General features: G+C 38.7%; 1 pseudogene; it reads right to left on the minus strand.

Moving 5' to 3' along the window:
- Nucleotides 1-8,938: 8,938 nt before the first annotated feature.
- Nucleotides 8,939-9,605, minus strand: LOC118555318 (tubulin alpha-8 chain-like; annotated as a pseudogene).
- Between the last annotated feature and the right edge of the window lie 4,636 nt (nucleotides 9,606-14,241).

Below are 14,241 nucleotides of genomic sequence, written 5' to 3' on the forward strand. Positions count from 1 at the left end.
GGTATAAGCACCAAACAAAATGGACAAAAATCTCTCCTTTTATGGAGTTTAATTCTAGTGAATAGCAAGGGCTAATACTTGTTGCTTCTATTGTGCACAAAGCACTATTGAAAGCACTTTATATCTGCCAACTTGTCTTATCAACTTTCCACTTTCTAGGACAGAACCAGATTTAGGGATGTGGGTGGTAGATATACTGGAGGTAATAATATTGAAGGCAGGAGCTCTCCCCACTTCCTATCTAAATGGTGATGGATTGTGAACTGCCTCACCCCCAAGACAGCCCCTCACCTCTACCAAGGCCAGCCCAGATTTGCATGGTTGGGCAAAAGAAAGCATTTTAGTTCCTCCAGTCCAATCACACTTTCCTTGTGGCATTGTATATTAATTAGGACAAACTAAGCTGTAGTCAGAAGCAATCACCATGTCTTAGTGGTGCCACAGCAAACATTTCTTTCTCATTAATGTTTCCTTTGCGAACTTGGGGTCTCTAAGCAGTACAGTCACCCAGAGATGACCGGTGGAGGCTCCATCACTGGAAACAGACATCTTCTTTAATTACTCTGGAAGGAAAAGAAAGATTCTGGAGAATTCTATATGGGCTTCTTAATGCCTCATTTTGGGGGTGACTCAAACCCTTTTTGCTTATATTTCATTGGCCCACAGTAGTCATATAGCTCAATCTAACTACAAAGGTGGAAGTAATAGTGTATCAGGATGAACATACAGTGCATGGAGGGTAGTGCACCTACCCCAGCTTCTAAATGAGGACGTTTCAATGAAATAGAATTTCAAAAGCAGAAAATTTGAGAGCTTTCAAGAGTTGCAGGGACTTTCTAGGTAGTAGGTACAATGAACCACGTGGAACCTATGACATAGTAAACTAGCAGGCCCAGGGGCAGAGAGGTGATAGGAAGTAGACTGAGAGGCTTCTCTGTAATGGAGAGAGCCAGGTGACAGTGAGTTAGCTGCTAGATGGAGGTTGCTGGTCCTGGGTCAAAAGATATCAGATCATGAGTTTCATCAAAAACCAACCTCACTATCTTAGTCCCACAAATTACCCAGAGCCAAAGAAGTTAGAGGAACTCTATATGACACTCAGATGAATTTAAAGACCTATTTAAATCACTTCCTATGATTTCCCCACTCCTCACCCCCACATTCATCAAGATGTTTTCTTAGGGAGAAGCAAGGGTGGAGGAATGTGGTAGACACAAATAGGCACTGTCTGATCCCTTTTCAAGGAAGGATGCCAGTTCTTTGCCTCACTGAAAAGAGCCACCTTGTCCAAGAGCATGTCCTACCCAAAGTGGCCTATATTCAATGACTGATGCTGGTAGGGATTGAAAGACCCAGGCATTTTGGCCCAGGACACCTCTAATGGGCCGTTTGTTTTTTTAAGTGTTAATTCCAGTACGGTTAACCTACAGTGTTATATTAGTTTCAGGTATACAATATAGTGATTCAACACTTCTGTACAACACCAGGTGCTCATAAGGACAAGTGACTTCTTAATCCCCATCTCCTATTTCACCCATCCCCCCACCCACCTCCCCTCTGGTAACCATCAGTTTGTTCTCTATAGTTAAGAGTCTATTTCTTGTTTTATCTCTCTCTCTCTCTTTTTTTCTTTGCTCATTTGTTTTGTTTCTTTAATTCCACATATGAATGAAATCATATCACATTTGTCTTTCTCTGACTTATTTTGCTTAGCATTATACTCTCTAACTCCATCCATGTTATTGCATTTGGCAAGACTTCATCCTTTTTGTGGCTGAATAATATTCCGTATATGTGTACACACATCACATCTTTATCCATTCATCTATTGATGGCACTTGGGCTGCTCCCATAATTTAGCTATTGTACATAATGCTGCTATAAACATAGGGGTGCATGTGTCCCTTTGAATTAGTGTTCTAGTATTTTTTTGGGAAAATACCAAGGAGTACGATTCCTGGATCATGGGGTAGTTCTATTTTTAACTTTTTTAGTAAACTGATGGGCCATTTTTGCTCCAGAGTTCCCTGTGGAATTAGCTATGGTTTTTGTAGTTCAGCAGCATAATTAGAACTTTTCCTCTGCCCAGTCTTGCTTTCTTTCACTTGCTTCCACAAGTATTGATCCCTCATAAACATCTTATATCCTATACTCCATATCAGCTTCTGCTTCTGGAGAAAATAATCTGCAATAGCTAGTGTCAGGAGTGGTACAAGAAAGGGAGTGATAAAATGGAGCTCTGGGGCTGCATCACTTTTCTCCCAGTCACTAGTGTTGGGTGAATCCAGATGACATCCCTGGCACAAGGTGATAGTTCAACTGTTAAAACTCTCACTGTCAGTGAATTGAGATGGTTTACAGGTAGGAGGGAATGTACTAGCTGATGCAATTTGTCAGACTTTTGAAAAATACAAGCAAAGAGTAACGATAAAGACAGTGGGTTTGGAAGCTTATTGCTAAATGCTGTTGACACCTAGCTAAATATGACAAAAGACTCCAGGGATTAGAGAGCAATGGAAAGTTGAGTGTGAAAGCTATAGTCTTTCCTGGCAGTTTACAAAAGAAGTTCTCTCCTTCTACAGTGGGGAGCAGAGAAACAGGAGGACCAGGCTCAGAACTTAATACCGTGGCTGCATTCTAGAGTATGGTAAATGCCCAAACAAGGACGTCTGTTCTGCTAAGGTGAGAGCCCTAATTAGAAAATAAATAGGAATAGGGCCATTTGGGTGGATGATCCCAAATGTTTTGAATCACCTGCTGTCCCTGAAACTTGTGAGACTACAAAGTAGCCTATCTCTTCTAGTTAACACTATTTCCCTGCCTAGAAGATACTTCAAAAGCCTTTCCCCTGATGAACATTTTCCCTTCAGGATCTGCCTTCCTATCCCCCCCTTCTTCTTACAATGCTTTTTAACCCAGGTGGCACATATTAGGGCCAATAGGGAGAGAAAAGGAGGACTAAACCCTAAGGAGATGACAGACCTAGCCATGCTGTGCTGGGTAATCCTGGGGAGCATGGTGGGATGTAGGGTGAGATTCTTAGGGTAATTAATCAATGGGACTGAATTATATGATTACATAGGGAATCTGGATTTGGATCTGGAATAATCTATGGTTTTAGAGCTATCAGTGAGGGGGAAAATGTCATATGATGCTTAAAGAAGCCTCATGGGAGAATTGCAGTGCTCAGGTTCTGGAGCAGGGCCATGCCACCTGCAGCCGAAAATAATATGTCTTTTGAAAAACAGCTCCTAGAATGCCACTGGGTCTTGGTAGAGACAGAATGCTTGGTCATGCAAAACCAAATGACCACACATCTGAAATTTCCCATTAAGACTTGGATTCTGTGAGATCCACAAAGATTGGGTGGGCCCAAGAGCAATCCATCATATCATGCAAGAGGTGTATCAAATTGAGTAGAAGTAAGATCAAAAAGCACACACAAGCTGTGTGTGTAAGTAGCCAAGATCCCCACTACTGGAGTGTAGGTATACCTCCCCCAGCTAATACCTGTTTCCAGATAAGGAATCCCTTAGAATCAGCTATAGGAAGAAAAAAAAAAAAAGAACAACACATGGGTCAGATTGGTATGTTTTAGTGGAAGCCAAAACTCATGATGACTGCACTTTAGCCTGACATATATTGAAGACAGTAATAAAGGAAAATCCTCTCTTACCTACCTGGAAGGAAAAGTGACCCTCCATCTTTGGACTCTGCAGGGTAGAGGTCCTGCTTTCTCCTCCTTTCCATAGGCATTAAGAACCAGACATGCCGTAACAGGGTACAATAGAGATTGAGAGATTATGCCAAAGGAAGCATCCAACCTGCGGCACTCATGAGGAAGACACAATATTAATTATAGAAAAGTTTTCTCTACACACCAAAGGGCCACTGCTGAACATAAGATAACAGGAATCGAGAGGTAAAATGGAAGCCAGGCAGTTGAAGGAAGGAGGTGACCCCAAAGGAAGTGAGCAAACTAAGATCTGCAATTTGGTGGTGTGCCAACCTACACAGATACCGATAGAGATGGTCTCTGCAGTGGATAGAATATAGAAATGAAGGTGTAACTACATTATTCAAATTATACAACTAAACTATGTAAGATAAATTTATATAAACATATTGGCAGGAGGGGTAGAGAGTATTGGTGGTATTGATATACATGAGTTAATCTCTATCAGTGGGAAGTAAACAGAAAATATCTAAAATTGATATCAAGCTATAATATGCAGATTATATGCAGATGTGAATATACTTAAGAAAAACTAGAAAAGATAGCTAAAAGAAACAAATATGGGTGCTTCTTGAAGTAACAAATTGATTCGTATGGAGAGATACTTGATAAATTATCTCTACAAATCATTATTATTTAAATATTTAACTACTTGCCTACATTAAGCTGATTAAAACGCACATGTGCACAGACAGGCATGGCACTTGCCAGTCACCCTTTATATCTACCTTACATTCGGCATACCTTTCTTGTTTCCCCAATGTATCACTAATTCTCCTTTGATTCTTCATAATATTGCTATTACTATAGCAACAGCTTTCTAACTAGTTCCCCTGTGTACACTTCTGTCCTCTTTTTACCACTGCTCTAAACACCCAATCTCCTCATTGTAGCTAGAATAATTTCCCAAAACTATTTTTTTTAAAGAATTTAAGTAATCTCTACACCCAACATGGGACTCCAACTTACAACTCTGAGATCAAGAGTCTCGTGCTCTACTGACTGAGCCAGTCAGGTGCCCCCCAAAACTAGTTTTTGATCATAATGCTTCCTTGCTTTGCTACCTCCAGAGTTTCCTCTTACTCTATAAAATAAAGTTCAAATAAATAATATATGACTCACACTCTGCTTCGTCCCCAACCTCCCAGGCTTCACTCTCACCAAACTTCCAACTGGTTTCTCCTTTCCAGTCACAATAAACTGCTTTTAATTTTTGGAATATGTCATTTACCTTGTGCCTCTCTGCCTCTAAATTCTTCAGCCTGGAGCATGTTCCCCACGCCTTCTTCCCTCCATTTCATTAGGTCTTCAATTTAAAAATTATCTTAATCCAAGACCTTTCTTCCTGTGCAAGACTGGGTTGGAACGACCTGTCATATGTTCCCAAGCATCCTGTAGGTTCTAATGAGTAACATGTCATGTCCTTTAATTACTTGTTAAATACATATCTCATTTTCTAACAGTAGGCTTCCTTAGAACAGAAACTATTCTGTCCATCAAATATCCATTATATTATATATATTCCTATATATTTATATCTTGAATATATATTTCTATATATTACATATATTCTTATATTCTTATATGTAATGTATGTTCCATATATTCCATATTCTTATATGTAATATATGTTAACATATGTTAACACATATATGCATATGTTTATATACATTTATTTTTCATGCGCTCAGGTGCTTAGAATAATCATTAAGACCAGGTTTTGATTGAAATAGTTATATAGGATCAGTTGGATTCTTAGAAGACTTGAAATTAGCAGAACTGCAATAAACAAAGAAAGACCACATTTTAGACAAATTACAATGCTTTCCAAATCCATTTAATACATTCTACAATAATATATATTAATCATTGAAAATATGGTGTGCTGGGTCAATGTTTGAAATTGAAGAACTCCACAGTTCAATAGATAAACTCTCTTGGTAGAAAGTATTCAAAAGGAGAAACCCATTTTCTAAGTAAGGTGAAAACTTTTTAGTAATATAATACTAAATGTAAATTACTCATAATGACTTAAGTGGTGAGTAAGCCAAGTATTTTTATAATGTTCTTCAAAATATAAACAGTTTTACCTTTCTGGAGGATGTAACTGGCAGGTATAATCACATTTAATTTTCTTTTTCACATTTAATGGAGAAACACACAAAAAATAAATAAAAGAAAGGAAAATCAGTAAAATTGGCCTTAGTTTCTTCACACCAGGTGTCCTCAATTATTTAAATGGCATGTTTTCCGGATATAGTGCTTTCTCTCCACCAGAAATGCCCCACCTCACAGGCAACAAGCACCAGCAGAGCTTTTATTTACGTTGGTTCCATTATGTGGCTCATCTCAATCTGTATAAAAAACCTCAGAAAAATATATGGGCATCATCACTAGTGCTCCTTATTACAGCTTTAATTTCTCTTTAGCTTGGTAAAACAGCTCATATTTATTTTCCTCTTGTTACATTGCATATATAAATATTATTAGACATATTACAAAGACAGGATTTTTATTTTGTCTTTTCTTCAAGTTGATTTGTAATATCTTGCATAGAGTACTGCTACCTTACCCTGTCTAATCTTGCCTGTATTGACTCCTTCAAAAGGGAACACACTGAAAAATGTCTAGAGTCTTCACTGAAGGTCTCCTTTAGTAGAAATTTGGGCCCTGTCTTGTTTTGCTTTTATTAGTACTATTATTTTTAAAATAACATGTTTGTAAGCTTTTTTTTTTTTTTAAACTGGATTTCTGTTTTTAGGGAGTACAGTATCCTTGGTGATTCTACTGAGCTCTGATCCAGACTCATGGGTCTGAGGTAAGATATGTAACAAAACAATTTCTAATACATTTCTTTAAAAGTGTATTTTTCACAGCTAAGGCAAAATTGAAGTCTGAGCAACCAATTCAATTTCAAGGAGGATTGAGACAAATGAAATTTTGGCTATTTGTGAATTTCTTGAGTGCTTATTATGTTCCCAGTACTTCGCTCATAATGACTTTTGATAGAATTTAAGCAAGGCCAATGGTCATTCTACAAATGTCAAGACCCCAAGGTGAATATACTGATCTGTATTTGTGGGATGCAGTGCTTTAGGCTGCTGAAGTATATCCAGAACAGAAGATAATTGATATCTTCAATTTGTGTTATATAGAGTTGGCTTTGGGGACATTTAGTATTACAAATCCAGTTCTTTAGAACAATCACAGAAATTAAAATAGTTACCCTGAAAGAGGTCTATGAGAATATGTTTTGGGGTTTTAAGGTGTCCTACACACTCTGAGAACCAATGAATTTTGTGATGTCACAGACATAATACCATATAGGTATTTCATGATAGATAATGAAAGAATATGTGGGCAGTAATTATGGAAGATGAAAACCTGTTGGAGTGGAACCGATAAACTGGCAGTTCGAAGCCTGGTTCATTCACTTAATAGGCTTTAGAGTCAGGTGACAGGTTAAAGGTCACTGAGCCTCAGTGTCTTCTTATATTAAATAGAAATACTACCACCTAACTTCCAGAGCTCCTGTGGCCATAACTTAAATGAAATAATTGCGTCAAGCTCCTGTTTAATAGTAAGTCGTTTAATAAACATTAGTTCTCCTCACCAAGATCCACTGGTTACATTTCTCTGGAAGTCACACAAATTCTAGTGATTTGGTGACTTTCTCTGAAATTGGTTTTTGTTTTCATGTTGTTTTTTTAGTGACTTCCTAAGGCTACTTCCTACTGTAATACGGTATTGCTCTATGCATTCCGATATGTTTCATCCAGCACCCATATACTGGGTGTAAAATAACAGCAACCTCTTTCCAGCTCCAGCTGGGCTGGGACCCCCTCCCCCTGGGAGCTCAGCTCACAGTGATCTGTTACGCATCATGGGTGTCAGACCAGGACTGACTTCAGAATTCATAAAATCCCATTCCACATGTAACATCAATTCTACTTAACTACTAATTATTTTATTCCCCATGTGTTTCAGAAAGCACTTCATACAAATATTATATTTTATGTGTCACTCAGATGTGCCTCTTATGTCACCTTTCTCCTTTTTATCTCTGTTTCTTATAGGGATCTCGGAAGGCTGAAAGAATGAAAATACCTGAATAAAAGTCAGTAAGTAAATCTCCTTTATGTCTTTATGCTCCTATGAGCAGGTTGTAATACTAAACCCATCATTTAATTGAACTCCACTTTTCATTAAAGCGTTTTTTCAGTATGTCAATACTGTAACAGAAAATAAGTGGTTAACAAGTACCAAATATCCAAGAAGTAGGCTCAAATGGGGTTGACTTTTTTTTTATTATTATGTTATGTTAATCACTAAACATCACATCATTAGTTTTTGATGTAGTGTTCCATGATTCATTGTTTGCGTATTAACACCCAGTGCTCCATGCAGAACATGCCCCCTTTAATACCCATCACCAGGCTAACCCATCCTCCCATCTCCCTCCCCTCTGGAACCCTCAGTTTGTTTTTCAGAGTCCATAGTCTCTCATGGTTCGTCTCCCCCTCTAATTTCCCCCCCTTCATTCTTCCCCTCCTGCTATCTTCTTTTTTTTTTTTTTAACATATAATGTATTATTTGTTTCAGAGGTACAGATCTGTGATTCAACAGTCTTACACAATTCACAGCACTCAGCATAGCACATACCCAATGTCTATCACCCAGCCACCCCATCCCTCCCACCCCACCCCCCACTCCAGCAACCCTCAGTTTGTTTCCTGAGATTAAGAATTCCTCATATCAGTGAGGTCATATGATACATGTCTTTCTCTGATTGACTTTCAAATGGGGTTGACTTTAAGGAAAACTTTCATCAGACATGCCATTGAGACATTATGCCAGTTTCCATAGAAGGTTTTGAGCACATTTGTGTATTTTTGGTTGAAGATGAGGTTTTTATATACAAAAAGTATATTTATGTGTATATGTGTATATATATACATAATTATAATTATATAATTATATATCATAATTTTTATACACACAGTCTTTCCTTATTTTAGTATGACCATCCCAGTGTTCCATTGAGATTTTCTCCTCCCATGTTCTATTTGGCACTAGAAGGCTTGACAATGTCAGAGGGTAAGCATATATATGTGTGTGTGTGTGTGTGTGTGTGTGTGTATAGTCTTAATGTTGTTTTTTAGTGACTCCTAAGGATACTTCCTGCTGCAATATTGTATTGCTCTATGCATTCTGATGTGTTTCATCCAGCCAGGCCTCCATGATGGCTGTGGTATTGCTTACATGCAGACTGCCCATTGCACCTTGGCCAGGTCTCCCCCAGGCACCACTGTGGGGGGCTGGCACTTAATGCCAACCTTGAAACCTGGGGGACACCAGTCCACAAACTGGATGGCGCGCTTGGTCTTGAGAGTGACAATGGCGACATTCACATCCTTGGGCACCACTTCTTTGTGGTAGAACTTGCAGCAGGCCATGTATTTGCCGTGGCGAGGGTCACACTTGACCATCTGTTTGGAGGGTTCAAAGCAGGCGTTGGTGATCTCTGCCACCGATAGCTGCTCATGGTAGGCCTTCTCCGCTGAGACGATGGGTCAAGTAAGTCACCAGGGGGACTTTGATGCGGGTGTAGGGGACCAGGTTGGTCTGGAATTCTGTGAGGTCCACGTTGAGGGCCCTGTCGAAGCGCAGGGAGGCAGTGATGGAGGACACGATCTGGCCGATGAGCCAGTTGAGGTTGGTGTAGGTGGGGCGCTCGATGTCCAGGTTGCGGTGGCAGATCATAGATGGCCTCGTTGTCCACCATGAAGGCACAATCCGAGTGCTCCAGGGTGGTATGGGTGGTCAGGATGGAGTTGTAGGATTCCACAACTGCTGTGGATACTTGGGGGGCAGGTTAGATGGCGAATTCCAACTTGGACTTCTTGCCATAGTCAACAGAAAGCTGCTCTGTCAACAGGGAGGTGTAGCCTTAGAGCCATTGCCACCCCCAAAGCTATGGAAGATGAGGAAACCCTGAAGCCTGGTGCACTGGTCTGTCAGTTTTCAGATGTGCTCCAGCACAAGATTGATGATCTCCTTCCCCACCATATAGTGGCCTCGGGCATTTGTTGGTAGCATCTTCCTTGCCAGATATCAGTAGTATATTAAAATATATATTATATATTGACAATATATATATCGTCCTGGAGAGAGATATATATATCTCCATATATGCATGTATGTATGTAGTGTGTGTGTGTGTATGTGTGTGTGTATGTGTGTATGTGTGTATGTGTGTGTGTATGTGTGTATGTGTGTATGTGTGCGTGTATGTGTGTATGTGTGTGTGTGTGTATGTGTGTGTGTGTGCGTGTGGAGTCTAACTTCTTTCATGTAGCCTTAATCATTAGAGATTTATATATTCTGAGGGTATAGATCAGCAGTTCATTTCATTTTTACTGCTATGTAGGAGTCCTTTTTTTAAGATTTTATTTATTTATTTGACAGAGAGAGAGAGAGCATGAGCAGGGGAGAGCAGCAGACAGAGGGTGAAACAGGCTCTCTGCTCAGCAGGGAGCCCAACACGGGGCTGGATCCCCGGATCCTGGGATCATGATGGAGCGGAAGGCAGATGCCTAACCCCCTGAGCCACCCAGGCGCCCCTATGTAGGAGTCTTTAGTCTACTTCTTCCACAGCTTACCTATCCAGCAGCCAAAGGCAGTATGAACTTCTTAGTAGTTATGAATATTGCTACTATAAACATTTGTGTGTGGATTTTTGTTTGAACTTACGTTTTCATTTTTATTGGGTAACATTCATAGAAAGGACCCAATAAAGAGTGAAATAATAAATATATATATACACACACATATATATGTTCAGGTTATCCATATAGGCTATCTATTGAATGAGCTTTATAAGTTTTGTTAATTTGTACTGCTCAAAGAATTTGTTGACTACAGCTATGTTGTCAAATTTATAGGCATAAGATTATTCATAGTATCACCTTTTTATAGTTGATGTCTATAGGATCTGAGCTGATGCCCTCTGTATTTCATTTCTTATACTTCCAAGTTATGGCTTCTGTTTTTTATTGTATTGTATTCTGATTTATCTGATCAATCTGGCTAGAGGTATACCAATTTCATTGATCTTTTTAGAGCCAATTTTCAGTTTCACTGATTTTTCTCTAATATGTTTCTATTCTTAATGTCATTGTTTTCATCAATTGTCTTTATTGTATCTTTCTATTTGGTATGGGTTTAATATGCTTTCCTTTTTCTGATTTATTAAGAGATAAATTTAGATGGCTAATAGAATTTCCTTATTTTCCAGTAAAGTACTTATTGCTATAAAATTTCTTCTGTCCATTGTTTTACCCACATCAAACAACTTTTGCCTAGCAAAAAATTTACCTATAGCATGAGGATTGAGTCGATCTAGACAGTTGAACTTGTTCTATATTTTGTAGTTGTTATTTTTACCTCACAGCAACTTCAAATTCCTGTTCTGTGTCCTTTCTAGGGCAGAGATGGTTAGGGTTTTTCTTCTCATCCAGCCCTTTGCCTTAGGCTTTCCTGTGTGTCTCTATTACAGATAGTCTCTCTCTGACCTCTTGTGCTTTTTCAACAGTAGACCCTCTCACTTGTTATTCGGTATTAGCTAACCTGATGGTCGGGGTCAGAGGGGGTTCCTTGTTATCCTCCTTCAACCTCATTCTTAGGCAGGACCTTTGTCCCTATACCTGACATGTGGTAATTTCCCTGTGGCTCATCCCCCTTCTCCAGCATTGGGGAATCACTGATGGTCTGGGGCCTGGATGATTTTCATCCCTCCTCTAGGGTTCAATGGCTCTTTCTTTTATGTTTCTTCACTGTGATCTTGGATGCTAGGGTTTGCTAACTTTTTCTCAGCAGTTGAAGGCTTCTGTTCCTTAGGGTCTGCGTCAAACTTTATTCTTTTTTGTATTTGTGGATCTTCCCTTTTTCTAGACCTGCACCACCCAAGAAGGCTTTGCCCAGTTTTCTTTCCCACACCATTCTTTCTTGTAAGCACCCAACAGAAGTCCATGAAGAAGAGTCTATGAGAAGATACAGTTTCCCCTTGAATATACAGCACTCAGAATTTTTCTACTACCTCACTAGCCCACACACAACCTTTACTAATTTGTTAAAAAGTTTAGTTAATTTTTGTTATCTATTTGAATAGTGGTGCTGTCTTTCTCCTGATGCCACAAGTGAGTCAGTGCTCATGTTTCATCTCTTCTGGGAGAACCAAATCTTACCTTCGGTTTCAAGAAAAGTAGTATGAGATTATAGTGTTTCATATATAATTCTGCTATATTATTTTGCATTTTGATATTTATAACATTTATACCTTCACTTTGAACCTTTAGTTATAAAGTGAAAACAAATATTTTAATGATTTTACCTAATTCACTTATATTTCCTAGAGCATAATACATTAAACCAAATTAATTTCTTCTTGAATTTTCAATGCATAGTAATCAAACTATTTCTATGTTTCTAAAGTTTCTTTTTTTTATTAAAGTTTTATTTATTTATTTTGGAGAGAGAGAAAGATAGAGTGTGTGTGAGTGAGGGGGAGGAGTGGAGGGAGAGGGAGAGAGAATCATCCAGCACACTGAGCAAGGAGTGTGTCATAGGGCTTGATCCCAGGACCCCAAGATCATGACCTGAGCCAAAATCAAGAGTCAACTGCTTAATGGACTGAGCCACCCAAGCACCCCTCTTTTTTTTTTTTTACTGATATAATCTGTAAGATCATTTTCCTATAACAATGGAATATTACTCAGCCATCAGAAAGGATGGGGACTGGAGGAGATCATGCTAAGTGAAATAAGTCAAGCAGAGAAAGTCAATTATCATATGGTTTCACTTATTTGTGGAACATAAGGAATAGCATGGAGGACATTAGGAGAAGGAAGGGAAAAATGAAGGGGGGGAAATCAGAGGGGGAGACGAACCATGAGAGACTATGGACTCTGAGAAACAAACAGGGTTTTAGAGGGGAGGGGGGTGGGGGGGGATGGGTTAGCCTGGTGATGGGTATTAAAGAGGGCATGTACTGCACGGAGCACTGGGTGTTATATGAAAACAATGGATCACGAATCACCACATCAAAAACTAATGATGTATTTGGATGGTCAATAACATAACATAATAAAATAAAATGAAAAAAAGAAAAAAAATCCTATGAAGTATTTGATTCATGTAAAATTTTCAGACTTGGGGCACCTGGGTGGCTCAGTCCATTAAGCATCTGCCTTTGGCTCAGGTCATGATCTCAGGGTCCTGGGATTGAGCCCCACATCGGGTTTCCTGCTCAGTGGGGAGTCTGCTTCTCCCTCTCCCTCTGCTGCTCCCCTTGTGCTCTCTCTCTCTCTCAAATGAATAAAATAGAATCTCTAAAAAAAATAAAACACAATTTTCAAACTTTATTGAGGCCTATGCAGGTCCCAAACTCTCTGTGGTTTGGGGTTGCTATCTGCCTTATAAAGCAAAGTAGAGGGTTTGTCTTCTGGGAAGACAAAATTGTCTTCTTCTCTGAAAACGCCTCCTACATAGAGGGCTTTGGCATCTTCTGGGATTAGGGAAGCAGGGACTGAGGCCTCATGAGTCTGAGTTTTCAGCTGAGGTAGAGAAAGATGAGAGTGCTTATAACCAGAAAGTCCAGAGTCTAGTGTAGTTACCTCCAGGACTCATTACTGTTAACCCAGCCTGGGCTTCATGACAGTCCTAGAAATGGATTCCTTAACAATAAAATAATAATAATATAGTTAAAAAATAAAGTAAAATTTTCAGGCTTTTACCACTGTGAGATTTTATATTGGATATCACCTTTACAAAGTTTAATTTTTCTGATTCAAAACTTTTAAATCTAGATTTTTAGAAGGAATGTTAAATTGTTATTTAAATATCTAGGCAATACTAATTTTGTTTTGTTCTCTTTATTCAGTATAATCAGTATCATTCTATGTTGATTATTTTAGCTTGTCTAATTCTTCTGGGATAAGTTTTGTAAATTTTAATTGCAACAATGTATATGGATCTATGTATGCTTACATCTCTAGTATATTTTAGTTTATGCATTTTAGCTATTATAATTTTTCTGATATTTATTTTTGTAGTAATATGTATCAGGCATTGGATAGAACTTATGTTTTTATTGTTAGATCAAAGGGCAACAAACATAAACAGGGCCAAAGCATTCAATATGAACATATGGTAGGGACAAAATATATTTCTTTAGGAGAGAGATGTTAAGATATCATTCCAAGCTAAAGAAAGGATATGAATAAAGCCTAATAAATTGCAAGGATCATCAAACCAATGACAAGGGAAAGGGTGGGTAGTTAAAGAAAACCAACACAGAAGAAATAATGAGGTTATATGGGGAAAATAGGAGACAAAATATTAAATATTTCAGTGTGGCCTGTAGAGCTTGTGAATAATAATTGCAAAATGGACCATGTTGAGAAATAGTCTGGTTGGTTTCTCAGCAACTCTTCCCTCCTTCATAG

The sequence above is a fragment of the Halichoerus grypus genome, chromosome 3, assembly GCF_964656455.1.
Source record: "Halichoerus grypus chromosome 3, mHalGry1.hap1.1, whole genome shotgun sequence".
In the NCBI taxonomy this organism is placed as follows: domain Eukaryota; kingdom Metazoa; phylum Chordata; class Mammalia; order Carnivora; family Phocidae; genus Halichoerus; species Halichoerus grypus.